Consider the following 12,147-nt stretch of genomic DNA (forward strand, 5'->3'; position numbering starts at 1 on the left):
CTTTGTTCTCTGTTGTTTCATTCGTTTTTTTTTTTTTTTTTTTTTTTTTAAAGCAAATAGTTTCAAAGTTGGCGTAAACATGTTCCTGGGGTGGAGACTGTATTCCCAGATCTCTTAAGGACGGGCCTGGTTTGTTGTTTCTTCCACCTCTAGCAAAGCAATTTCAGTCTCCTTTTAGCACTTCATGATGTGGGTCTCTCTTGTTTTTATTTCAAAATCTCCAAACAGGGCCAGGGAGGTTTGGTTCTCAGCACTCACATGGCAGGTAACAACTGTCATTAACTCTAGTTTTAAGGATTCAGTGCGTCTTCTGACCTCCACAGGCTCCCGCACATATGTGATACACAGGAATACACTCAGGGACACACACACACACACACACACACACACACAAAAAAAAAACAAACTTAAAAAAATTAGAGCTGGGGAGATGGTTTAGAGGGTTACAGCCTAAGCCTGATGACCGAGTTGAAACCCCCCCAAACTTAGAGGCAGAAGGACAGAATGAACTCCACAAAGTTGTCCTTTGACCAAAGTTGTCCTTTGACCACCACGTGCAAGGCATGGCACATGGGCTGGTACACAGACGTCATACCCACAATAATAATGCAGCTTTTTAAATTTTTAAAAATTAAATTCTAAAAAATTTAAAAATCATAAAACTTACACAATTTAATCATTAGGAAATCAGGTAATGGAGAAAATTAAAACCCCTTCCTGATAGCACTAGAAGGGGTGCACACGTATCCTCAGAACTTGGGAAGTGGAGACAGGAGAACTGCCAAGTTCTAAGCCAGACTAAGGATTACAATAAGACTCTGGATCACAAGGGGGGAGGATGCTGGGGATGTCGGTCAATTGGTCATCCGTGGTGTGCACGGTTTCTAGGTTCAGGCGTGAGGATGAGAACTTTGAGGTAATCTGGGTGCACTGACTGGTTGTGTGTGTCAACTTGACACAAGCTAAAGTCATCAGAGAGGAATGAGCCTCAGTTGAGGAAATGCCTTCTTGAGTTCCAACTGTAAGACATGATCTCAAGTAGGGACCAGCGCAGTAGGGCCCAGCCCACCCCAGGTGGTGCCATCCCTGGGCTGCTGATCCTGGGTTCTATAAGAAGGTGGGCTGAGCAAATCAGAGGAGCAAGTCAATAAGTAGCACTTTCCATGGCCTCTGCATCAGCTCCTGTCTCCAGGATCCTCTCTGAGTTCCTGTCCTGATTTCCTGTAATGATGAACAGCAATGTGAAAGTGTAAGCCAAATAAACCCTTTCCTCCCCAACTTGCTCTTTGGTCATGATGTTTCATCGCAGCAATAGGAACCCTAACTAAAACAGTAGGCTACAAGAAAGAAAAGGAAGAGAAAAAAGTAAAATGAGATGAAGTTAATTTTAGAAATCTCTAAGCCTGATGTTCTAATCCAAACTTGTAATTTCAGGATTTGGGAAGTTGAGGCAGGGGGATCAGGAACACCATGAATTTGAACCCAATTTGGGCTACACAGTCAGACCCTATCTCAGAAAAAAAAAACTTTTAAAAAATATTTTTATTCATTTATTAATATATGTGGGCAAGCTTCTGCCATGATACTTGCCGATATGAAATTCAGAGAACAACTTGCAGGAACTGATCCTTCATTTGTATCTCGGGAATCTTCAGATTTGGCAGCAACCTCCTTCAGTGGTACAGTGAATTTCTCACCTGTATGAGGCCATGAATCTGGTTCCCTAGCAACACACACACACACACTTTTCATTGAATCCATTTTATCCAAATATACCACTATATTACTATTTCAACAAACTTTAATTTATATTCAATATATTACTGTTTCAACATATGATCAATATTTTACAGAGTTTTTGCATTTCAAGATAGGATCTCTGACTGACCTCCAACTCAGTATGAAGTGGAGGCTTCCCTTGATCCTCCTGTCTCCACTTTCTGATTGCTTCCTTCTAAGACAGGTTAGATTCACTATTCCCAGCTTATACTATACTTTAACTTCTTCTAAGTCATTAGACCCTTGCATGTATTACCTACCTGTCTGCAGCACTTCTCAGTTTGGACCAGCCATGCCACACAAACTTAATATACATGAGCCACTAGCCAGTGGCTGCCATATTACACAGCATATTGGTACACAAATACTAACACAAGGGGTTTGGGTAAGTCCTTAACATTTTTGGTCATACATGAAGCATTGTTCTGTATCATAAAAACACATTTGGGTCTGATGAGATGGCTCACTTGGAAAAAGAGCTGCCTAACATGGGTGCTGCCAATCAAACCTGGGTCTTCTGCAGGAGCAGCAAGCTCTTTCAATTGCAGGGCCATTTCTTGAGCCCTATTTTTAGTATTTTGAGAAATCTCCATGATGCTCTCCATACAGGTTAAACAAGTTTGTGATCCCACCAGCCCTATATTTGGGCTGTCTTTGTCTTCATTCTCACCAGCATTGGCTATTGTTTGCTTGCTTTCTGTTGTTGGTTTTGTTTTATTTGAAACAGAGTGCTACTGTGTAGCCCTAGCTGATTTGGAACCTACTATGTATATCAGGTTATTTGCTATTTGTTTGGTTTCGGTTTTGGTTTTTGTCATTTAAGACAGAGTTTCTCTATGTAGACCTGGCTGAGTTGATTCACAGACCCACTGCCTCTGCCTCTCAAGTGGCATACACTGCTATACCAGACCAGATTATTTGTTTTTCTTAATGACTGCCTTTCTGAGTGGTGTAAGACGTAGGTTTTTTTTTTGTGATTTGTTTTGTTTTAATATTTAAGAGCTGGAGGTACAAGCGGTAGTGAGTTGCCTGATGTGGGTGATGGAACCAAACTGTGGTCAAATAATAGTAAAGGCTCTTAACAACTGAGCCATCTTTCTAGCTTCTCAATGGGTTTTCATTTGCATTTCTCTGACGGCTACAGAGGGTGAGTATTTTACCATGTTTATTGACCATTTATGCTCCATCCTTTCAGTACCACCTGCTCATCTCACCTCCCACCTTTCTGACTGGGTAGTTCGGTTTCGCTATTGTTTGACCTATTTATTGAGTAACTAAACATGCCAAGTCCTATGCCAAGCATCTGGCATACTCTACTGGACATAAAGATCTCTGCCCTTCCTCAGCTAGCCGCTCTTCCCATGGGAACAGGTTAATGTTTAACTGGAGATCTAAACTGGAACACTATTGAGATTAAAATGTGTTGCTGTCAATAATTAAGGATGATAGATGTAATGTGGTTTACTCTCGGGCTTATCAGGATGATATACATACACACACGTAGGCAAAACATTCACATGCATAAGATTTTAAAAAATTTTCTTGAGGGCTAAAGATGAATAATTTGGCAACGGACCTGAAATATCGTGTGTGTGTGTGTGTGTGTGTGTGTGTGTGTGAGAGAGAGAGAGAGAGAGAGAGAGAGAGAGAGAGAGAGAGAGAGGAGAAGGTTTTTCCTAGCCCTAACTATCCTGGAACTCACTCTGTAGACCTGACTAGCCTCGAATTCAAGATCTGCCTGCTTCTGCCTGTCCAGTGCTGGGTTTAAAGGTGTGCCCTGCTACACCTGGCTGGACCCACAGCACCTCAACTGTCTGCCATTACCGAGTCACTTGGCAGTGTAAAATCTTTAACACAGGTGTATTTTTCTGGGGACTTCTGCTCACAACCTACGGTTACCTTGAATTCCAGGTATATTGGATCTTCATAGGACAGAGGATCCCAAAAATGAGAGCAGTTATCTACATTGGGAAGGCTGTACCCTGGAGCAGATCATCCTGTAGGAAACCAGATCGATCCCCTACGTGGCTGGTGATGATGCTAACAGGCACTAACAATGGTTTATAGTTTAACAGACTGACACCTTATCAGCCATCAGAGAGAAGGAACTGGGACCATTTCTAGACCAAGACTACGTGATTACACACACATCTTGCCCTTCCTCTATCTAAAGCCAAAAGTTCACAGCAGCCCCCTAAAGAGGAACTTGTGGTTTCCTTCTCTCCACGGGCACTGATTAAGTCTCCTCTCTCTGCTTTACACCATTTCTTACCTCTCTAATTGGTGTGTCGGGACGCTGAGCCTGGCTGGCTGAAACTTCAGGAGCCTCAAACGCTAGCTGTAGTTACGTTGAAATAGGCAGGAGGGTAATACAGGGTTAGCTCAATACACAACAAAACTAAAAACAAACAAAACCCAACGTCAGCTCAAAGCAGTGAACTCAAGATGGCATTAGTGGCTTTAATTGTTTCAATTGTTTTTTTTTTAGTTTATTCTCTGGAGGGTTGTGTTTGGTAGGTGGCTCATGCAGTAGTTTCCATGGAGGTCAGAGGACAACTTTCTGGATTCAGTTCTCTCCTTCTACCTTTACTTGGGCTCCAGTGGTTGAATTCAGACCATCAGAGGCAAGCATGTTACCCACTGATCCATCTTGCCAGCCCTGTTCATTATTTTTGGTTATTTATTGTTGTTATTTGAGACGAGGTCTTGCGTAGCCCAGATTGACTCAAAAACTCACAATTTAACCAAGGATAACTTTGAACTGGATATCCTTTGGCCTCTACCTCTCAAGTCCTGGGATCATAGGTGTGTATTACTATCCTAGCTGTTTGTCACAAGGCTTTATAATGTAGACTTTTCTTGCCTAGAACTGGCTGTGGCCTCGCCCTTCCTTTGATTCTCCTGCCTCAGCTTCCAGAGTGGTGGTATTACTGGCAAACACCACCATGAGAGCCTTCTTTTTATTTACCCATTTGCTGACATATCCTACCTCCCCATGAGATTACTGAAACTTTGTCTTTTTCAATCCTGTATTGCCAACACATAGTGTATATTTAGAAAGAGTTTATTAAAGGATGGATTAAAAGGATTTTCTTAACACTTTAATTTCAATCAAAGGATTAATATGATCTGACTTATTTTTAAAACTCCCTCTGATCCAGAAGAAGTGACAAGTGCTTGCCATCTTTAGCACTTGGAAAGAGGCGGCAGGAAGATCCATTTAACGTCTTCTCCTGCTACATATTGAGTTCAAGATCAACCAGTGGTGTAGGAAGTCCTTCTGTCTATATGTTGCTTTCATTGGTTAATGAATAAAGAGACTACCTTGGCCTAATTGATAGGACGGAATTTAGGTAGTGGAGAAAAACAGAACTGAATGCTGGGAGCAAGAAGGGCGGAGTCAGAGACGCCGTGGATTCTCTGCCTGAGACAGACGCAGGTTAGAATTTTACCCAGTAAGCCACTGCCATGTGGCAATACACAGATTAATGGAGATTGGTTAAACTAATATGTAAGAGTTAGCCAATAAGAAGTTAGAGCTAATGGCCAAGCCGTGTTTTAATTAATACAGTTTCCTGTGTGGTTATTTCGGGTGTAAGCTAGTCAGGCGGCCGGGACAAACAGGCGACCCAGGGCTACCTGGGATGCTAAAGACTCTTTCCATCTTTAGGAAAAGCAGTGGACTCTGAGTGATGAGGGCAAAGGAGGGAGAGCAGAAAGAAAAGAACTGCCTAGTCTAGTGATGGGGTCATGACTAAATGGCAGCATTAAGTGGCTGAGGACCAATCAAAACCAGTGTGTCCTCGTGCTGAGGCCCCACCCGGGAAAGGGCAATGAGCAGGGGTGAAGAAGGGGACTGTCCAGTCACCAGGGCAGTCACACAGTGGCCGTCCCGGGATAGCTCCAGCAGTCTTTATACATCATAACAAGCAGGTTTTCCCCACATACAAACAAGTTTTTCCCAACCTCCCAGAAAAACAAATATGTCAAATATGTTTTTCCCCAACTTTTACATCAAAACATCTTTTAAACCAAAAATAATACTTATCACTTTGCTAACTTAGCTAACTATCGAGCCACGTAAAACTGTCTTTATAAAACTAAAAGGCACATATTCTCAAGAACAATCTCGTTCAAAACTTAACAAACCATATTTACAGAAATAGGGTGATCTGCCTCCAATCCTGTCAGCACTGAATCAGGACAGCTTCCAGGGTCTGGAGTGACAGCTGGCATCTCCAGACAAGAAACCTGAGAAACATCAGCTCCTAAAAAATTTTAGGGGGAAATATTCAAGAAAGAAAAGGGATTTCCAAGACTGATCACATCTGTCCCGTGTGACACTAACAAGTGACACTGATACCGCCGAGAGAATCACCAGTATTATGAGAGAGAAGAGAGTGTGCGGGTGCTGTGGTCCCAGCAGTGTTCTGCACTGTCCCGAAGTCCCCCAGTGTAGAAGGCCGCAACCACACTCTCCACCATAGATGGCGCTGCACCGCCAGGTGAGCTAGAAAGCTCACACGTGTTGGTATTTTTCCACTACTCCCAAGGTATCACCTGGGACTGGGAGCAGTTGACCAATCCAAGAATGACACGTCCAAAGCAGGGTCTGTTTCCTATATAAGGGATGGGTTCCATCATATCTGGGTCTCCGCCATGTTGGCTGATGCCCGCTCTCCCAAGGGGCATTAAAGCTTTACTGCAGAAGTATCCTATGTGTCCCGCGTGGCTCTTGCGGGCGAGATGGTAGCGCGGGACACCCCAGTCCTTGCTGAGTGAGACTGTCCCCGTGGCTGTGCCTCATCTGGAGACCCACGAGACAAGCTCTCATATCCTGGTCCCAAACCAGGCTGCACAGCTCCCAACACCCTAGTCTGTTTCTCTGTTGCTGTGATAAAATGCTGAGCAGAAGCAAGCTGGGAAGGAAAGGGTTGATTTGACTTATGTTACAGTCCACCAAGGAAAGCCAAGGCAGGAACTCAAGATAGAAGCCTGGGTGGGATGGTGGTCGTGCTCGCCTTTAGTCCCAGCACTTGGGAGGCAGAGGCAGGTGGATCTTTGTGGGTTTGAGGTTAGCCTGGTCTACAGAGCTACAGGCCCCAAAACTACAGAGAAACCCAGTCTCAAAAAATCAAAACAAAACAAGACAAGAACCTGGAAACTGGAAATGAAGCAGAGACCACAGAGGAGCACTGCTTAATGGCTTGTTTCTTACGTTCACGTACAGCGGTGTTTCTTGGACAGTCACGGCCTGCCTGCTTGGGGATAGCACTAACTGAAGTAGGCTATGCCGCCTTATTTCATTTAGCAATTAAGAAAATGTTCACAAGCGCAGTTGTGGGCTAGCCTGGTAGAGACAATCCCTCAACGGTAGCTCAGTCTTCTCAGACATAGAAAGTTAAAAACCAAGACTGGCTGAGAAATGAAGGAGGGTGAGAGGTGGAAAGAAGCAGACGTGGACGGAGAAGTCCTTGACTTCTCTCACTGACAGGGCGGAGGGAAGATGGATACGAGCAAAGGGCCCATGTTTATGTCTGGACTGCCTGATAGACACCTCAGAGATGACATCCAGGAGACAACAGGGACTCTGTCACTGAGCTCTGATGGCTCAGTGGTGAGAGCACTGCTCCGTCGGGGCAGCTCACAGTCATCTCCAACCCCAGGGAATACGATGCCCTCTCCTGGCCTCGGTGGGCAGGCACTGTCACACATGTGGTGCGCACACCCACACAACTAAATAGAAACAAAGGAACTGGAGGGCGAGAGTGTGCGGTGAGAGTGATGTGTGAGTGCAGTTCTAAAACCAATAATGAAATAAATGTAAGGAAATAATAAACTAATATAAGAAGTAACGGTTACAGTAGGGCTGGATTGTAGCTCACGTGGTAGAGTGCTTGCCTGGGATGAACCAGATCTGGATTTGCTCTACGGCACTATAAAAAACTAGGTATAAAGTCGCATGTCTGTAAACTCAGCACCCAGAAGGTAAAGGCCGGCAGAATCAAGGTCTTCCTTAGGAACAGGAGAGTTTCAGACAAGGGTGGGATATATGAGACCCTGTATCAAAAACAAAAACAAACAGGACTCAATAGGCCACTGAGAAAAAAAAAGAAAGGAAAAAGAAAGAGTGAGTGAGTGAGTGAAAAGGGCGAGAACATGGAAGAGGGGCACATTGGGACGTGTTCAGGGCAGGGGGATGGATGTGGTCAAGATACATTAGATGCATGCATGAAATTGTTAAATATTGAATTTATAAAATATCCTAACGGCGATACCCTTCCAAAACAGAAAACAAACAAATAAACAACATCAAATAAGCAAGCAAACATAAACCTAAGCGCAGGCCGGGGAATGGCTCAGTTGGTACAGCGACTGCTGAGTCAGGGTTCCAGAACACAGACCAGAGCCGGGTGTTATATAATCGCCACGTGGGCTCTGCGGTTGTTATTCCTCATTCAGCAGATGTTCAGCACAAGGGTCCATGCCCTCTCGGGACTGATATTCTGTCAATGCTACAGAAACTTAAGTGAGAGCTGGTGGAGGGGTGTGGCCTATAAACCCTAGGTTTGGTCCTCATCACTAGAAAGAGAAACAAAACAAGCAGCTAAATGGATCAAGAAAGTGATGCATATTTTCTGGTTAGCAGCATTGCAGAAGACATCCATACACACTTGCAGTATGTGCCACAGCTCTCCTGAGAGTAGATGTCAGATACTTTTGTCACACAGAAAAGTTAACTGCAGATGGTAATAGATGCATTTGTATACCAAAACACCATTTTGTACATTTAAAAGAAAAACAGAAAGTAAAAATACCCCCCCCACACACATACAGAGTCTTTTGAGACAGACTAGGAGTTCTAGAACTGAATGTATAGACCAAGCTGACCTTGAGCTCACAGAGATCTGCCTGACTCATCACCTTTCTTTTGAACTGGTCTCATGAAGTTCCTGATGTCCTTGAACTTGCTATACACCGGAGGATGACCTTGAACTTCTGATCCTCCTGTCTCTAACTACTAAGGGTTGGGGTTAGACATACCTCTCTCTCTCTTTCTCTTTCTCTTTCTCTCTCTCTATCTATATATATATATAAAACCATACATATGTATACATGATTCTGGTGATGGAACCCAGGGTTTGGGTCTTGTTAAACAAGCATTCTTCTCACCTATCTCTTTAATTGGCATATTGGGCCAAGTAGGCCAGCCTTACCTGTTGGGCTACCAGAGCCTGGGTTTTCCCCCGAAACTCCAGTTACAGCAATGGTTCCCAATGTAACATTTCCCTCTTACTCTACTTCATCCCCCATACAGAATTCACTACCCCGTGACATTAACATATGCTTTAGCTGGGTATGGGGGCTGTCTTAGGGTTTCTATTGCTGTGGAAAGACATCATGACCATGGCAATTCTTATAAAGGAAAACATTCAATTGAAGCTGGCTTACAGTTTCAGAGTTTAGTCCATCATCATCACGGTGGGACATGACAGCATGCAGGCCGACATGGTGCTAAAGAAGGAGCTGAGGAGTTCTACATCTTTATCTGAAGGCAACAGGAAGTGAACTGTGTGTCCTATTGGACATATTTTAGCATATATGAGGCTTCAAAGCCCTCCTCCACAGTGACACACTTCCTCCAACAAGGCCGTACCTCTTAATACCACTCCCCATGGGCCAAGTACTCACACATGAGTCTCTCTATAGGAGCCATACCTATTCAAACCACCATAGGAGCACACTACTGGGACAGAGTCAAGCAGATCTCTGTGAGTTCAAGACTAGCCTGGTCTATATAGTCTCAAAAAAAAAAAAAACAAACGATAAAAAGTAGAGAAGAGAGATTAAATTAATATGGTGGAAAAGGAATAAATAAAGGACTATCATTATCCCACTTACCTTTGGGGTACTGACATCAGCTTTAGCGGATTTACAGAACTGGATCAAGGGGTATGTATAACTAGGAATGGGGAGATGACTTAGTGCTGGGTTTGATCCACAGCACCACACAAGGCCAGGTGTGTCAGTGTGCACTAGCACTCTCAGCTTTAAGGGTCAAAGGCAGATCTAAGGAGCCTGCTGGCCAGCTAATCTAGCCAAATCAGTGAGATTCTGGTTCAGTCTTCAAAAACTGAGATGGCAGCTATTGAGGAAGACATCTGACATTAATCTTTGACCTCCACGAGCTTGTTTACACACACACGCATACACAGCCACCTCCACAGATGAGCGTGCACAGAAATATATCACATACGCACAAGAAGAAAGCAAGCAGTATCTATGATCGAGCAGTCAGAGTCCAACAGCGGTCTCATTGATCATTATCTCCGCTCTGGTTCTTCAAGGTGGTCCAAAGAAGTTAGCACCATCTTGCTTGAGGAGATTGGTCCCCTTTCAAAGCATCACTTCTGCTCTAGGGTGCGGCCTTGCTTGCATCATCTTGCCCTTATCTAGAGGTGGGAAGTAATCAAGGTGATCATAGACTTTAAGTCATTGACCTCACTTTGTGCTTTCGGAATCATAAACCAGACAGACCAGACACCCCTGAGTGATTAATATGCCTTTGCATCAAGGAAGTGCCATTGTCCAAAGCAAAGGAGACAGACACAAAATGAGGACAGAGATAACAGGCCTTCATCTTTCTCTTTATTATCCTGAGGGCCTAAGTGAGGAGTTAGCACATCTTAACAAAAGGGTTTTTTTTGTTAGGTTTTTCTTTTCTTTCTTTTTATTTAATTTCAATCACAGGTTTCTTCTTTTCTTTTTTTTAGACAAGTTTTCTCTGTGTGACAGGCCTGGCTGTCCTGGAACTTGCTTTGTGGACCATGCTGGCTGCTCTTACACAAGATCCAGGTTTGATTCCCAGCACTCACATGGCGGATCACAACTGTCTGTAACCCCAGTTTCAGGGGATATGATATCACCCCTGACCTCTGTGGGCACTGCCTGCATACAGTGCACAACACGCAAACAACACCCACATACATGTAAAACAAATACAATTAAGCTGCGTTCTTTTTTCTTACTAGTCTTCCCAGCTTCTGAATATCTGTTAAACAAAGACTTTGTGGCACAAAGTGCACTGTTAATTATGCGTGTGTTTAAGGAAACAATCCACATAATCTTAGGAATACATGAGCAGAAGAAGAAAATGAGATCAGAGAGGTAACTTCTAAGTTACCAGTGTACAAGAGGATCAGAAGTTCAAAGTTGGCCAGGGTGTAGTGGTAAACTTTTTTTTTTCCTTTTTTCTTTTCTTTTTTTTTTTTTTGACAGAGTTTCTCTGTAGCTTTGGAGCCTGTCCTGGAACTAGCTCTTGTAGACCAGGCTGGCCTCGAAAACTCACAGAGATCTGCCTGCCTCTGCTGCCTCCTGAATGCTGGGAATAAAGGCATGCGTCACCACTGCCCAGCGTGGTAAACATTTTTTAATGTGTGTGTGTGTGTGTGGCAGAGGTAGGTGGATCTCTGAGTTCTACACTGCAAGTTCCAGGGATGCTGGAGCTACACAGTGAGACCTTGAGCTCCAAATAAAACAGGAAAAAAAAAGTTCAAAGTAATCCATAAATACATAGTAAGTTTGAAGCCAACCAGAGCAACATTAGGCCTTGTCTCAAAAAAAGAAAACCAACCGGGCGGTAATGGCATACACCTTTAATCCCAGTACTCGGGAAGCAGAGACAGGCAGATCTCTGTGAGTTTGAGGCCAGCCTGGGCTATAGTGCGAGTTCCAGGACAGACTCCAAAGCTACAGAGAAACCCTGACTCGAAAAACCAAAACCAACCCCCTCTACCCCTAACCCCAAAAAAGGGGGAAAAAAAAATGTGATCTGATCCACATCACTAACTCCAGTGCAGCCAGGGTTACATAGTGAGACTCTGCCCTAAAAAAGAAAGAAAAAACCATGAGTAATGGTAAAAAGAGACTTAATTTGTTGAGAAGAGGGACAAATAAAGAAGTATAGGATTCCCATTTGTTTTGAATGTACTGACATAAGCTTCAGGTTTAAACAAAGAACTGTGTAACTGTAACCCAGAGAAGTTTTCCCTAATCCACGCACCACATATACCCGGAAATGGTCATTTATGGGGCTAGGGTAAGAGGCCAGAGCAGAAGTACTGACCTATGATATCATCAAGACGTTAAAGCCCTTAACATCAGCTGGAGGTAGCTCAATTTTCCTTCCTCTAAGGTCTGCTGGAAAGCCAACTCTGAATCCAGTCCTTCATTGGTTACGCGCTCCGTCAATCCACTTCATTGTTCAAGTCTTCCGCCCCGCCTTTCTACATCTGCTTCTGATAGGCTGCTGAGTCTGTCAATTCGAAAAGGTCCGCATTCCTTCCGCCTTTCTCCAGGAGACCGAGG

At 43.8% G+C, this 12,147-nt stretch overlaps 1 long non-coding RNA gene across 1 annotated transcript; it reads right to left on the minus strand.

Moving 5' to 3' along the window:
* Positions 1–9,953: 9,953 nt before the first annotated feature.
* On the minus strand, positions 9,954–12,081 carry LOC146893993 (uncharacterized). The gene is made up of 2 exons (XR_015002876.2): positions 11,906–12,081; positions 9,954–11,665 (listed from the first exon to the last, which is right to left on the minus strand). It is a non-coding gene; the product is annotated as an uncharacterized LOC146893993 (long non-coding RNA).
* Positions 12,082–12,147: the final 66 nt, after the last annotated feature.

This window comes from Myodes glareolus, chromosome 8 (genome assembly GCF_982192425.1).
Source record: "Myodes glareolus chromosome 8, mMyoGla1.1, whole genome shotgun sequence".
Classification (NCBI taxonomy): Eukaryota; Metazoa; Chordata; class Mammalia; order Rodentia; family Cricetidae; genus Myodes; species Myodes glareolus.